The sequence below is a fragment of the Muscardinus avellanarius genome (assembly GCF_963383645.1).
Source record: "Muscardinus avellanarius genome assembly, chromosome: 1".
NCBI classification, from domain to species: Eukaryota; Metazoa; Chordata; class Mammalia; order Rodentia; family Gliridae; genus Muscardinus; species Muscardinus avellanarius.
Genome location: NC_137786.1, coordinates 158,148,198 through 158,164,631, shown reverse-complemented (window position 1 = coordinate 158,164,631; position 16,434 = coordinate 158,148,198).

The window sequence follows — 16,434 nt, the reverse complement described above, 5'->3', positions numbered from 1 at the left end:
AGACTGGAGGATCACAGATTTGAGGATCACCTCAGCAATATATTAAGACTCTTTATCAACCTAGTGAGACCCTGTTTCAAAAAAGAAAACAATAAAAAGGCATGGGGCGTATTTCAGATATAGGATATCACTGGTTTCACTCCTCAGTAACACACACACACACACAGTTGTATGTATGGTGTAAATTCTCACTGTGGTATGTGTAATTTAAATATACTATTACTTAAAAGAATCCCACAAAGTTAAATGTCTTTCTTTCTTTCTTTCTTTCTTTCTTTCTTTGCAGATCTGGGGAATGGAACCCAGGGGCATTTGACCTCTGAGCCACACCCTCTGCCCTATTTTTATTCTTTATTTTGAAACGGTCTTACTAAGTTGCAGAGGGCCTCACTAAGTAGCTGAGGCTGTCTGCGAACCATGATCCTCCAGTCTCAGCCTCCCGAATGCTGGGATTACAAGCGTGCGCCACCATGCCCAGCTTTAAATATATTTCTGAAAAAAATAAGTGTTTGCATGCTATTTTGATGGTAGATAAATGGAGTCCAATTGCACCCCAACATTTTGCAGAGGTTTTAGAAAATGTTAGAGTGTTGTATAGAGTAGTTTAAATAATTGTTAAAAAATAAAGAAAATTCAGAGCATCATACATGTGTTTGTTGTTTGAATTTTAAGTTAACATTATACGTGAATTTTATTAAGCATTTTTAGCAGACTTTCTGTTTGTGAAAACACTTATCATGTGTTCTGGTGGTGAGATTTTATTTCACTTAATAGCAACTACTCTCATTGGTGGCTTTGCTTCCTATTCATAGAGGAAACAGAAGCCATGGGAAGAAAACGCTGACAGGTGCCTTACACTTACCTTCACATGTGGACACCTGTGCCCATAGGCTTGGCCCCTACCCTTGCTGTCTGTGTCCCTACCTGGTCTATATTCCTCTGAGACCTTCCACCTTTACACTGAATCTTCTTCCCCCTGAGCCTCTCCTGAAGGGTCCCCCTTTTTTTGTATTGGGAATTGAATTTAGGGGCATTCTACCGTGGAGCTATACTCCTATATCTACTTTATTCTTTTATTTTGAAACAGTGTCTCACTAAGTTGTGGAGTACCTCACTAAGTATCTGAGGTTGGCTATGAACCTGCCATCCTCCTGTTTCAGCCTCCTAAGTACTAGAATTACAAATGTGTACCCCTACATCTGGATCCTCCCTTTTCTTTCTGCATCACCAGTTTTTCTTCAATAATACCTTCCCATTGGTATTATAAATATGCTATTTCTCCTTTCTCAAAAATAAACCATTTCCCTCTCTAGCTACACCCTCCCATTTTGGTTCTTTATAGAAAACTGTCTCAAAAGAATAGTCTATGATGCTTACAGTTTCTTACTGCAATTAGAATTTCACTAATCAGAATTTCACCACTATATCAAAATTACTTCAGGGGCCATTGCTAATGGCCCCCGACCTTTGCTTTGCTTGTCCCTGCAGTCTCTGCCTTCCTCTCACAGCATGGAATCCAAATGGTCATTTCCCCATCTTAGATCCTCTTGACTGGCCCCGGGTAACACTCTCTCAGGGTCTCAGTCCTATTGCACTGATCATTCTGTCTCTTTTGCTGGCTTCTCACCACCTCATCCTTTCCTTACTGGAAGGAGAATAGGGCTATACGCAAAAGGTATTTTGATGAAGGAAAGATGAGAATTCTAACTATTGTGTGCAGGGGGGTGGTGTTGAAGCCTCTGGTGAGGGACTGTGGGGGAGGGGAGTGGCAGGTCCTTTTTGAGGGACGAGGTGTGGGGGGGCTGCCAGCACAGAGGTCATATCAAATTGTGCTGAAAACATCATTTTCCATTTGAGAGTTTTGTCCAGACATGGCAGAAATACACCCATTGTTGGCCCACTGCAGGAATATTAAAAGACCACGTGTGGGCAGGAAGGAAGGGAGGGCTGAATAAACTCCAGGTACAGTGCCAAGCACGTGTGTGCACATTTAGCTTCCACAGAGACTAGTGTAAATTAGGCTATAGTGATCCCTGTAACAGACGGTCAAAGTAAGAACTAAAGATACCACACAGTTCACCAAAGTTTATGTGATTAATAAATTCTGAAGCTTGAATTTGTCCTTGTGTTTGTTTGGCATAAAAACCCTGTGAGGTGAACCACAAGACTCTACTGCCTTAATTTCTTCCAGAGTTTTTATGTAGGCAGTGCCTTGCATGCTGAAGTTGGCATTATATAGCAAGGTTTTGGAGGCAAGGCACTGCACCAGCCCAGGATGGTTGATTTTCCTTCACTGTATGAGGATGTTGTAGAACCCCACTACCTAAGCAGCCGGTGTGTGTAAACCTACAGTCGGGTGGCATTTGGATTAGGCAATAAAGGGATCTGCAGTGCTCCACGCTCTAATTTATTAATTCTGCGCGGGGTGGTGGTGGTGGTTATGTCTCCTTGTCGTTTCATCCCACCAGGGGGCACACGAGGACCATCCTAGGAGCAGAGTCCTTCCTCTTTGTAGCGTGTGGCACAATAAGTGGTAAAAAAAAAAAAAAAATAGCCAACTTCAAGCAAACTCCTAGAGGGCAATGTGGAATTAGGATACCTGCATTTGAGCCCAGGACTCAGTTATCCAGTCTTAATATGAGACTAGACCAGGAGTGCTTAACCTTAGGAACATTAGAACTTTCCACATTAAAAAGCTGTTTAAAAAAAATAAGGATGCTTGGACCCACCCTGAGGAATAGTGACTCAACTAATTTGGGATGAAGCCTGGTTGTGTAAAAGTTTTTAAAGTTATCCAGCTGGTTCAGATGTTCAGCCAGGGTCAAGGGCTACTGATCTGGGTAGTATCTAAGATCCATTTCAGCTCTCATGTGGTTGCTTCCTATCCTACACTAACTAGTTTTCCTATCTATCTGTTTGTTTATTGGTACTGGGGATTGAACTCAGGGGCATTGTACTTCCAAGCTACACACCCAACCCATTTTTTTTTTTTTAAACAGGGTCTTGCTAAGTTGCTGATGCTGGTCTCAAACCTGTAGTCCTCCTGTCTTAGCCTCTCAGGTAGTGGGATTAAAGGCACAAATCGAGCTGGGCGTGGTGGCGCACGCTTGTAATCCCTGCGCTTGGGAGGCTGAGACAGGAGGATCACACAGGTTCGAAGCCAGCCTCAGCTACTTAGTGAGGCTCTCAGCAACTTAGACCCTGTTTCCAAGTAAAATATAAAATAGGTCTGGGAGTGTAGCCCGGAGGTAGAAAGCCTCTGGGTTCTACCCCCAGAACCACACACACACACACACACACACACACACACACAAATGAAGTTTACAGGCATGAGTCACCACACCTGGATCCTTAGTTTTTCTTTCCTTTTCTCTTCCTCTTTTCTTTTCTCTTCTTGTTTATCTTCGTAAAGCTACTGAGGGCAGAGAGGAAGAGCAAGTATGAAACCTAGAACTCCTAAGTAGTTGTGAGGCTTTGGGCAGGTTACTTAACCTCTCTCAGCCTTGTAAAACTTGCTAACAATGTCCACGTGCTAGTTATTGTAAGGGCTAGATGTGTCGATCTAAAGTACCTGGCTTTAGTAAACAGTAACATACTAGGCTTGATGAGAAAAAAAGAAATGGCATAATTTGATCAATAAGCACTAACGGGTGCATAGCATATGGCAGATACTACGTTGGGTTTTGAGTTATTCTATAATTCTGCTCAAGAGAAAGCTAAACGTTTTCTCTAGATGTTGCCTACCATTTGCTGCTTTATGGACAAGAGAAGAGATTTTGGTTTTTTTGGGGGGGTGGGGAAGAGACTCTGGAAGAGAGTATACTTTAAATATATTTCTTTTTTTTTTTTTTGAAGATTTAAAGAAGTTTATTAGAAAGATAGAAATACATAAAATAGAAATATAGCCCCATGCCAGAGTGGCATGGAGGGGTGACTCGAATGAATACACCACTTTAAATATATTTCTAATTAAAAAATATTTATTTCTGTAGCTGCCATGGTGGTGCCTCATCAGATTTTCATTTAAAAGAACCTTCCAGCCAGGCGTGGGGGTGCACCCTTGTAATCCCAGAATTTGGGAGGCTGAGACTGGAGGATCGCGGTTCGCGGACAGCCTCAGCTACTTAGTGAGGCCCTCTGCAACTTCATGAGACCCCGTTTCAAAATAAACAATAAAAAATAGGGCAGGGGGTGTAGCTCGGAGGTCAAATGCCCCTGGGTTCCATCCCCAAACCCGCAAAAAAAAAAGGAAAATAAATAAATAAAAGAACCTTCCCAGACAGATACATACCAGGGACTTAGGAAGCTGAGACAGGAGAATCACAAGTTTGAGGCCAGCCTGGGGAACTTAACAAGACCCTGTCTCAAGAAAAAAAAAAAAAAAAAAGGTCTGCTGCTGTGGCTCAGTGGTAGAAGGCCGTTAGGTTCACCTCAGTTCCAAAAAGAGGGAGAAAAAAAGAAAAAGAGAAAATTTTTTGTAAGGGGTATAGTTGGCTGACCTGACAGCCTTTAAGCGTTACACACCCTTGGGATCCACTTCCGTGGTGATGTTGAAACCACACTCTCTCCAGGCTGCTCCCCACCAATCAAGGCAGAAGCAACAGATTTAGACTGCTGCCCAGCGTGAGCCTCCATTGTCCGGCAGTCTGTGCTTGAGGGATCCTCTTTGACTTGACCAAGGCTTTCTCAGAGCCCCACAGTAGCTTCAGGCTCTCCTACCAAACCTCCATCCTTCCTGCTCTGCTTTCTTGGTGGTCAGGTTGGCCCTGAGGTCCTACGGCTGTCCTGACTTACACCTCCTTCCTTTACGGGTGTTTCCCCCATTGACTCTCCTAAAAATCTAATTTTGTTGTGACTGATTCTGGGGGACCCACCTTGATATATGTCCCTTTACCATTAGGTCACTCTCTATAGTTTTTAATAAAAACGGTGCCTATTTTTAGTCTTAAAAAAATCACCATCAAACCAATTTAAAAGAAAATTATTTTCTCAAAATGTTGTAGCTTTTTAAATATTGAGTTTTGAGTTAGTACTTTCCCATGGGAAAATGCATGTTTAAACCTTTCTAATCCATTTCAAGATCTCAGACATGAAATGTAAACTAATCTTAAGAGCCATTGTCAAATGTCTGTGTTCTGTTGCTCAGACTGACCAGGATGTGGCATTCTCAGATACCTACTGGTGCCCACTGGCCAGAAATAACCCACAGCCCCTTCTGGAAAAATGGGGAAAGGACTAGTTTTATTTATTTATTTATTTATTTATTTATTTATTTATTTATTTGCAGTACTGGGGATGGAACCCAGGGGCATCGTACCTCTGAGCTACGCCCCCAGTCCTATTTTTAGTCTTTTTATATTTTGAAGCAGGGCCTCACTGAGTTGCGAGCCACTATGCCCGGCTAGGAATTATCTTTTTAAATCACAAATTAATATTAAGTCTTTCTGAATGCTTGGTCTGTACCAATAGCAGTAATCATACAGACTGTCTCTTTCACTCTGCTCTGTTGTAAATTACATTGGCAGATTTTCTAAAGTTAAGCCTGTAGTACATTTCAGGGATAAATCATGTTTGGTCTTTTGTATACTAAAAGTATTCATCTATGCTATCATATTTGCTAATATTTTACTTAGATTCACTTAGATTTTTACTTAGCTCACAGTTTGTTTACATACTAAGTTGGGTTGTAGTTTATTACATAGGGATTCAAAGGACAGAGGGAGACAGCCTCAAACAGTCTCCTGCTTACTTAAGTTAATAGGTGACTACCAATTCAATAGAGGACAAGAAAAGAGAAAAGGAAGAACAAAGAAAAACATAATAAATAGAAAATACAAATAAGATGCTAGAAATACAGTAAGATAATAATCACGATATAAAATTTAACCTCAGTTATTAATGGCAACTGTGAGATTAGATACAAAAATTAGCTATATATTGTATTTAAAAGACATATCCAAATGTAAAGGAAAGAAAATTTGTAAGTAAAAAGAAATAGAAAAAAATAACTTGAATTAATGGCAAAAATGAGGCCGAGTTAGCAATACTGATATCATACAAAATAGAATTAAAAGCTAAAACAAGATAAAAGTATAATTTTCCAAACAAAATATTGAGAAGATGTAGTCAAGAAAAAACTGAGAAAGTTAACTATAGTATGACAGTTAAGAGCACAGATTGAGGCCGGGCATGGTGACACACGCTTGTGATCCCAGCACTTGGGAGACTGAGACAGGAGGATCACACAGGTTCGAAGACAGCCTCAGCTACTTAGTGAGGCTCTCGGCAACTTAGTGAGACCCTGGTTCCAAATAAAATATAAAATAGGTCTGGGAGTATAGCCCGGAGGTAGAAAAGCCGCTGGGTTCAATCCCCAGTACAAGCAACAACAACAAAAAAGCACAGATTGTGCAGCCAGAACCCAGACTGCGTGGGTTGGCTTTTCTTCTGTGAGCGTGAGAAAGATACCAGATCCCTCTGTGCCTCATTTTCCTCATAAGTAAAATGGTAATTATAATTGAAATAGTTGATGACTTTTGTGTTGAATAAATGAATATTAGTTGTTGAACTGCACAGATAAGGAAAGAACCTGGCCCTGTGTATTACCTACTGCTAATATGGTAATAATAAAATAATACAAGATTGTATCAGTAGTTGAAATGGCTTTCCTAAAAAGCAAACAGCCAGATTTACAGCTGAGTTTTACTATGATCAAAGAACAGATAATCTGCATCTTATACAGACCGTTTCAGATTGTAGACAAAGGTAAAGCTGATTTTATGAGGCAATATAATTTGAATCCTACACTAGTCAAAGAATAAAAGAGAAAAATATATGCCAACTTCACTAAGAAATAAAGGTATAAAATTATCTAAGGAAAATATTAGAAAATCTAGTTAGTATAGAAGAATATTTTTAATCATAAGGCCAAGACTGACTTATCCCAAGAATGAAATAAAGGCTTAACTTTAGAAAATCTACCAGTGTAATTTACCACATAGCAGAGTAAAAGAGAATCCACAAGATCACTGTTATTAGTACAGACCAAACATTTAGGAAAATTTAATACTTGTTTGTGATTTTTAAAAATTCCTAAAAGGTGAAAAAAGGCATCTAACAAAATATCCTGCATTATAATACATTTAATCAAATATAAAATAAAATTTTAAAGTTACAACTATTATTAATTACTATAATAGTGGTTCTAGCCAATAAAGCAATGTATATGTAGACAAAAAGATAAAATTATCATTTCTTCATGATATTATTGTTAGTAAAATCTATGAGGCTCTATAGAACCATAAAATTATTTAATAAACTACTAGAATTATTCATAAAATGCCTTAAAAACCAGTTAACATTCTCACAAGCTAGTATTTATACAATTAAAATTGAATTTATACGAAGAAATTGAAAAAAATCTATTTTAGCAATGAAAATAGTTGGATGTCTGAAAGCAAATAAAAGAGAAGACTTATACATATGTTTTTGCTGAGAAAATCTTGAAACATTATTGAAGAACATATAATAATAAACATTTAATAAATAAACTGCTTATTTATATTAAACATATTTAATAAACTCATAAAAGGAAGAATCAATATGGTAAAGATAATAATCCTCCCTCAAAATATCCAGAAAGCAATTCCAATACAAATCATGACTTAATTTTTCATATAACTTTTAAACTTAATTTAAAATTCATATGGCAGAATAAAAGTCTAAAAATATGCAATACAACTCTGAAAAAGAACAAGAAAGAAGGATTGCATCGTTTACCAGATAGCAAAGTTTTTTTTTTTTTCCCCCTAAAGTTGATTAAGTAAAACAGTATAGTTTTGACATTTGAGCACTTGGCCCAGAGCTGGGTTTGTTTGTTTGTTTGTTTGCTTGCTTGTTTATTTTTGTGGTACTTTGGGATGGAACCCAGGAGCTTTTTACCTCCAGGCTACACTCCCAGGCCTATTTATACTTTGTTTGGAAACAAGGTCTCACTAAGTAGCTGAGGCTGGCTTTGAACCTACGCTATCCTCCTGTCTCAGTCTCTCAAGTGCTGGGATTACAAGCGTGTGGACCACGCCTGGCCTAACTATAGTTTTGGCTGAGCCATAGATAAAAGATAATTGAACAAATGAGAGATCCCAGAAACAGTTCACTACATTCATAGACACTTGTCTTTTGATGAAGCTGGCACTGCAGATCAGAGAGGAAAGGATGAGCTATTCAGTAGGAAGAGTTGGGATAGCTAGGCTTCCTGCAGAAAGGAAATTAGATCACCACCTCCCATGAAGAACAAAAAGAAGTTTCCTGCAGAATAAAGACCTAAATGGGAAAATAAAATTTGGCAACAACTAGAGGAGGATATAGAAAATATTTTTAAGATACTAAAGTGGGAAAAATTTTTAAGCAATATACAAAGAGCATAAATTTATACAAGAAAAGACTGATAAATTTGACTTTGTCAAAATGTAAACTTCTGAATAACAAAGCAATAGTTTTGCTAAAAAATAGTAACTATTGTGCTATAATCATTTCTGGATAATAGGATTTTTAGATGACATTCATCTTTCTTTAACTTTTATATTTTTAAAATTTCCTACTTTTCTAATAAGTTTGAGTATCAAAAATTTCTATTTTCAAAATAACATATGGCCGGTATGATATATGACACATTTCAGCTATCAAAAGTGATATTAAGACCTTCACACTGTTCCTGTCAGCATGTAGAAAATATTGGACCCATCCTCCTAACATCTGTTTTCTATTATTTGCCTGGGATGCTTGCTAAAAGTACGAAATTCTAAGTTCTGTATTAGGAATTTTCAGGGAAAAAGTTTGAAAATGTATTTATTTATTTATTTATTTATTTATTTATTTTTTACTGTACTTGGAATGGAACGCAGGGGCATTATACCTCTGAGCTACACCCCTCAGCCCCTATTTTTTATTCCTTTTTTTGAAACAGAGTCTCACTTAGTTGAAGAGGGCCTCCCAGTAGCTGAGGCTGTCCACGAACCATGATCCTCCTGTCTCAGCCTCCCAAAGGCTGGGATTACAAGTGTGTGCCACTATGCCTGGCTGAGAACTTATTCTTAACAAGCCTCTAGGTGATTTTGTGTGTGTGTGTGTGTGTGTGTGTGTGTGTGTGTGTGTGTTGGTTTCAGAAAAGTTTAGGAAACTAACTTAGCTCTTTCTCTACCCATCTCAGGTGTGAAGAATTTCCTCTCTCTGTGTCCTCACTGTGCAGAACTCCACTATTGCACTCCTGGCAACATATTGTAGTAACTTGTTTACATCTGCACCTCTCTGGCTGTTTTGCATATATATATATACTGGTGGTACTGGGGCTCCTGGAAAACTTTCTACCTCTGGGCTACACTCCCAGACTTATTTTTATACTTTTTTTTTTTAATGTGTGTGTGGTACTGGGGTTCCTGGAAGCCCTTCTACCTCCGGGCTATACTCTGAGACCTATTTTATATTTTTATTTGGAAACAGGGTCTCTTAAGCCAGTGCGGCTGGCTTCGAACCTGCACGATCCTCCTGTCTCCACCTCCCAAGATCGGGGATTACAAGTGTGCGCCACCATGCCCAGCTATAGTTTTTTTAAAATTTGGAAACAAGGTCTCTTAAGCCAGCTGCTGGCTTCGAACCTGCGCGATCCTCCTGTCTCTGCCTCCCAAGCACGGGGATTACAAGGATGCACCACCACGCCCGGCTTGTTTTGCATATTTTTGTGATCTAATTGAACATGACAGGCTCTCAATACCAGTTATTTGGAAAAATTTATGGTAGGGTAGATACATGGATAGGTTGTTTCTGACTAAATTGAGCAATTCCAAGAATTTCACCACCATCTATCTTCAAACCCCTCAATAATGGTACCTCATTCGCTTTACCTTCAATTGGATCAGCCTCTTTTGTCATCTTCAAAGAGTGAATTATGGAAATATTTTATTTATTCCCATATAGGTTGTTTTTGGATTAGGTAATGGCCAGGGAAACTCGAAGTATAAAAATGTTTTTGATTTATCTAGGAAACTATCCAAATCCCAGATTGCATTTGGTGAGTAGTGTCTACACTGGGCCAAGATATGGAATGCTTAGAGCTGTGCTATTCAATATGGCAGCCTTTAGCCACATGTGGTCTTCAGAATTTAAATTTAAGATAATTAGAGTTGAGAAAAATTTTAAAAAATTATATTCCTTGGTCACATATTTTAAGTACTCCAAGGCTACCAAATGTGTTGCCAAGTATAGACATAGAACATTTCCATTATTACAGAAAGTTCTATAGCAGCGCATGGACTGTATTTTTCTCTTTATCCTTTGAGATCCAAATAAGCTAGCTTCTCTCATACAAGGCCTTTCTTCATCCCTCCAAACCAAGTTATTTTTGGTTCACAGTGCCAGGCAAGTCCTGGGCACCAGGAATTCAGAGATAAAGATGATGTGGTTGCTAGCCCGTTAGCACAAAGGCAGGGATTCTTAGGATGATTTTTGCTGCTCAGGGGATATCTGTCAAAGTCTGGGGACTTAATTTAATGTGGGTCCCCTTTGAATTGTATAGCATGTTAATCTATAGCATGGAGGGGGAAGGATTCCCTAAATGATTTTTAAAAAGTACCACCCTGTGTTTGGTTGGCTTTTTGCTTCCCCTTCAGGACGTTTGTACCTGTTAGGTTCTTAACATGGATGTTTTTATAAGACATAGATGTGAGCTAGCTAGAAGAGTCTTAGGTTACAACTCATATTTTACACAAGGGCAACATCCAGACTATATGAAGACTTATAAAAAAAAAAAGAAAAGAGAGCTGGGCGTGGTGGTGCACGATTGTAATCCCTGCACTTGGGAGGCAGAAACAGGAGGATCGTGCAGGTTTGAAGCCAGCTGCGCTGGCTAAGAGACCCTGTTTCCAAATAAAAAGTATAAAAATAGGCCTGGGAGTATAGCCCGGAGGTAGAAGGGTTTCCAGGAACCCCAGTACCACCATAAAAAAGAAAGAAAGAAAGAAAGAAAGAAAGAAAGAAAGAAAGAAAGAAAGGAAGAAAGGAAGAAAGGAAGGAGAAAGAAAGGAAGGAAGGAAGGAAGGAAGGAAGGAAGGAAGAAAGAAAGGAAGAAAGGAAAGGAAAGGAAGAGAAAGTTCAGCAAAAATATGGTTAAAGAGCTGGGTGTGGTGGCACATACCTGTAATCCTAGTAGTTGGGAGGCTAAGACAGGAGAACTACAGGCTTGAAAACAGCCTGTGCAATATAGCAAAACCCTCAACAACTTAGTGAGATCCTATTTGAAGGTAGAATGCCCCTGGGCTCAATTCCTAGTACCAAAAATATAAATATATATAGGCAAAGGACACAGACAGGTAATTCACAGAAAAAGAAATCCAAATGGCCACAAATATATGAAAAGTATGCTTGTCTTCAATAGGAATCAGGAAAATGCCTATTAAACAACAGGATATAATTTCATACCTATTACACCGTCAAAAATTAAAACCTGAGACACTGAGAGTTGGTGAGGATGTGAGGAAAGAGGAACTCTGGTGAGAATATCAACAAGTATAACTGTTCTGGAGATCATTAGGCAATGTCTAGACAAGCTGAGGAGGTTGAAGCCCTATGTCCCAGGGTTCAGGTGTTCATTGCAGCTCTGAATTGTGGGTATTGGAAACAACATAAATGCAGGAATGGTGAATAGGGTGACTACTGCTAAGCAGTTAAGATGAATGAATTCTATCAATACGTACTAGCAGACATATATTCCCCAAACACACCATAAAATAAAAACAATCAAGTCACAGAATTATATGAACAGCATGAAGACATATATAAATATATAAATCTTAAAAGCTCAAACAACGGTACCCAGTACACATTGATATATATGTAATACAAGTTTTTAAAAACATGGACATGAAACGCATACACCAAATTCATGAAACTGGTTAACTCTGATGAGGGACAATGAAACTGAGAGGTCAGCAGAGGCGACTTCTTACGCTCTCTGAAAAGTTTTACTTATTTCTTTTTAGAATGGGGGAAAGTGACAAAATGTTATTATCTGTTAATTCCAGATGGAGGGTTTTGCTGGATATTCTTCGTCACCCTCTGATCTATGCTTACCTTCTCTACCTTGCTCTGCACCCCCCCCCCCCAAGCTGGCTAATTATTCCTGCACTACTTCTGAGCACTCCAGCTTTCTGTTGGGTTCATCCAGCAGGGGGCAGGGACAGAGATGGAAAGGAGGGGGAGAGGGAGGCTGAGAATGTATTCCCCCAGCTCCCTTCCTGCAGAAATACAAGCTCCTACAAGCAAGGAGTCAGTCTCTCTCTCTCTCTCTCTCTCTCTCTCTCTCTCTCTCTCTCTCTCTCTCTCTCTCTCTCTCCCCCTAATATACTAAGGTGTTCTCTAACCCCCGTGGTATAGCGCGGTCTCTTGTGATTTTCCTTTCTCACTCATTTGCCTGTCAAGATCCTTCCTTTTTAATATACTTTTATTGGTATATTAAATCATACATCATATTTATTGGTATATTGTAATCATACATCATTCTGAAGTTCAGAGTGGTAGGGACGTCCATGCACATAGCACTTAGTGAGCTCTCCCCATCCCACCCCACTCCTTCCCCTTTCCCTCCTTAATACAAAGGTTTTAAGATATCTCCTATAGATTGCTCTGCCATTTTTAAAGCAAAAAAAAAAAAAAAACTATATAAGAAAGTATTAGAGGTGTAAATAACTGAGAGAGAAGAGGCCAAAAAGTACAAAAACCTTTCCCAAACCTAGGGTACCTTGAGGAACATGTGTTAGTTAAAAACAAGGACCTTGGTGCTGGACTTGGGTTTTATGTGAATCATGTCTCCACAGGAGTTCTGCTCTTCTGCCAACAGCCTGGAGCATTCACCTACCCTGCCATCCACTTAACATGTAATAGAGATTCCAAACCTGCAATTCACTCTCCCTGGTTGTTTTGTTCAGTAAACATGATAGAGGTGCTCCACTCTGTCAACCCTTGAGCCAGTCACTGAAGGTGTAGAGATTTATCAGTGCTCAATCCTGCTCTCAAGGGCTTTGTTGGAGGAGCAGATGGCCTCGTACATGAGCATTTCAATATGAAGCAGAAGCTGGGTATGGTGGCCCACACCTGTAATCTCGTACTTGGGAAGCTGAGACAGGTGGATCACAGGTTTGAAACTAGTCTTAGCAACTTAGCTAGGCTCTCAGCAACTTAGTGAGAACCTGTTTCCAAATAAAAATAAAACAGAGCTGTAGCTCAGAGGAAGAATACCCCTGAATTCAATACACAGCATCACCAAAAATATAAAAATAAAAAGAGAGAGAGAGAGAGAGAGACAGACAGACAGACAGACAGACTCAGAGAAGGTTTCCTTGAAATAATGAAGACGAGGCTGAGCTTTACCAGGAGAGTGCAACTGTCACTAAGTCAGTAGATGTTTGTGGAACACAATGTCCCGTGATCCTGATTTGGGTTGCATGAGGATACTGGCACAGCACCACCCTGTAGAACTTCCCATGGTGACCAGAGAGTTCCATCTGGAGCCATTAACCACATGTGCCTATTAAGCTCTTGGAATGTGGTTATCACGACAAATGAACTGAATTTTAATTCCATTTAATTTAAATCAATTTAAATATAAAAAGCTACATGTGGCTGATGGTAACCATGTTGAACAGTGTGGTTCTTAGAGTGTCATGATCTATGGGACAGACAGATTGTAATCACTATACAACATTTATGTCACACTTTTTTGATTAATGGACATTTTTTGAGGACTTAGTCTATGTTGGCACCATGAAACAATGACTAGAGCTTGGCTCCTCCCACCAAGGGGACAGTAACCTTGTGGATCCTGGCAGCAGCCAGGTCAAATCATCCCTTTGAAAAACCCTTCTGTAGCATGCAGAACACCCAGATATAAATAAGTCTCAGTGAAATCAAACTCTCTAAGGAAATGGGCCCGGGGAATACTAATCTGGTGTGACCACTCTGTACATCGGAACTGTGCCTGTGATTGTCAGTAGAGACCATCTGGTCTAGGCTTTCAAACTAATGCAAATGCATCAATATCAGAAATGATCCTTTAACGTTGAACTATGTGAAGACCACAGAAGGATTTGCTGGTAATGTGCCCAACCCTGGGGGGAGAGGCACACCTAGTGTACCTCTTTGTACCTTAAATAAAAACTGTGTAAGACCCATTTGGGATTCTGATACCAGTTTCTCACGAATAAGGACTGGTTGGTGACACATGCCTTTAAGTCCAGTACCTGAGAGGCTGAGACAGGAAGTTTGCAGGTTCCAGGCCAGCCTCAGCAAGTTAGTGAAGCCCTCAGCAACTCAGTGCGACTTTGTTTCAAAATAAAAAATAAGGGCTGCAAGTATGGCTCAGAGTTACTATGCCCTCATGTTCAATCTCAGTGCCTACCTGACACACAAATTGACAAGTAAAACTTGTAAGAGTTTTTAACCAGCATGGCTGAGGTTATATTCCTGGTCCTGCCTGTATTGTCTTTTGTGAGACTCACTCTGTACTTATCAGAACATGAGCCGAACAGTCTGTACTGGAACATTCCCTTCCTTCTTCAGGGCTTTTGATTACCCAGTTCTTTGCTTTCAATACTAGTTCAAAGCAGTTTTTTGTTTTTTTTTTTATTCTCAGCCATCTCTAGAAAAGGTTTTGTAAGATGTTGCTGGGGCTCTGGCTCTAAATTGGGCTGCCTGCACCTGAACCCGCATTCTTTGTGGCTGCTTCTGTGGGATTAGCCTTCTTCTAAGTACCTGGGTAATGGGGCATAGTTTTAAACTCCTTTTGACAAGAAGAGTAACTTCTAGCCAAAACCAAATCCCTGTTGCCTGCAGCATGTGGTTCTCGCTGTGAGACACCATTAAACATGCTCCCTCTTCTCCCTTCACTACTAACACAAGGGTGTTGCTGCTAACTTACGCACCAGATGATGTGAGGTTTGCACCTCCAGGCCACAGACAGCAACGCCTGACATCGTTCAGTGGACATTTCCTGGAATTTCTGCTTCTTTTGCTTAGAACTGACCCCATTCTTCCTTCTCAACTTGTTCACCATGTTAGATTCCCAGCTACGCTTATAGCATATGTCTGTCTACTCTAGCCACAGAAGACTGCATGGACATGAGCGTTTCTGTGAGGTTCCTTCTCTATTTTAGAACCATGCAGGGGTGATGGACAGATTCTTCCTGAGATGATGAGAGGAGGTGGCACGTGCCTAGAACTATAAAACACAACTTGGAGGCCGGGCGTGGTGGCGCATGCTTGTAATCCCCGCGCTTGGGAGGCGGAGACAGGAGGATCGCGCAGGTTCGAAGCCAGCTGCGCTGGCTTAAGAGAGCCTGTTTCCACATAAAAAAGTATAAAAATAGGTCTGGGAGTGTAGCCCATGGGAGTATAGCTGGAGGTAGAAGGGCTTTCAGGAACCCCAGTACCACCAAAAAAAATTATATATATATGTATGTAAATATGGCTGGGGATATAGTATAGCTTAGACGTAGAATGCCCCTGGGTTTAATTCCTAGTACCACATACACACAAAACGCAAGCTCATCCTGGTTGGGCCCAACTTAATTAGGTGACCCTTGATTAAGTGACCCTTAATAGGTGACCCTTGAGAAAGGGTCTGGAAGCCAGGGACCCTTGCCTTCCCTCTGGCCTGGAAGAGACAAGATGCTGTAGCTTTGCAGCTGTGAGATACTGAGTCCTACCAATAATCATGTGAGCTTGGAGGAAGACTGACTCAGAGCTTTAGATGAGACTCCAGGCTTGGCTGGCACTTTGCAGCCTGTGAGACCCTGAATCTGGACTCCTAGTCTACAGAAGTTGCCTTTAATTTCAAACTGTTAAATTTATTTGCTATGCAGCAAATGGATGGCTGTGTTATTTCCTCTTCCAATCTTGTTTCTTTAAATAACCATCACTGGAGCCAGGCGTGTTGGCGCACCCTTATAATCCCAGCATTTGGGAGGCTGAGACCAGAGGATCGCGGTTTGTGGACAGCCTCAGCTACTTAGTGAGGCCTTCTGCAACTCAGTGAGACCTGGTTTCAAAACAAAGAATAAAAAATTGGGCAGGGGGTGTAGCTCAGAGGTCAAATGCCCCTGGGTTCCATCGCTAGATCCGCAATAAATAAGTAAATAAATAAATATCCATCACTGCCTTTCAGATCGGATCTGTCATGGCTCCAACCTGCTTGTCAAGGTGGATCCTGAGAGGCCAGATTAGCAACACTCACAATTTCTTACTTTTTATTCTTCACCAGGACCTAAGGCTTTTCCTGCCCTGAAATCTTATAAGAATAATTCCTTAGCAAATTAGCATGGAATCGATGGCTTATCATAAAGATATATTTTTTAAAAACCTGGCAGCAGGAGGAGAGAGGTGGAAGGG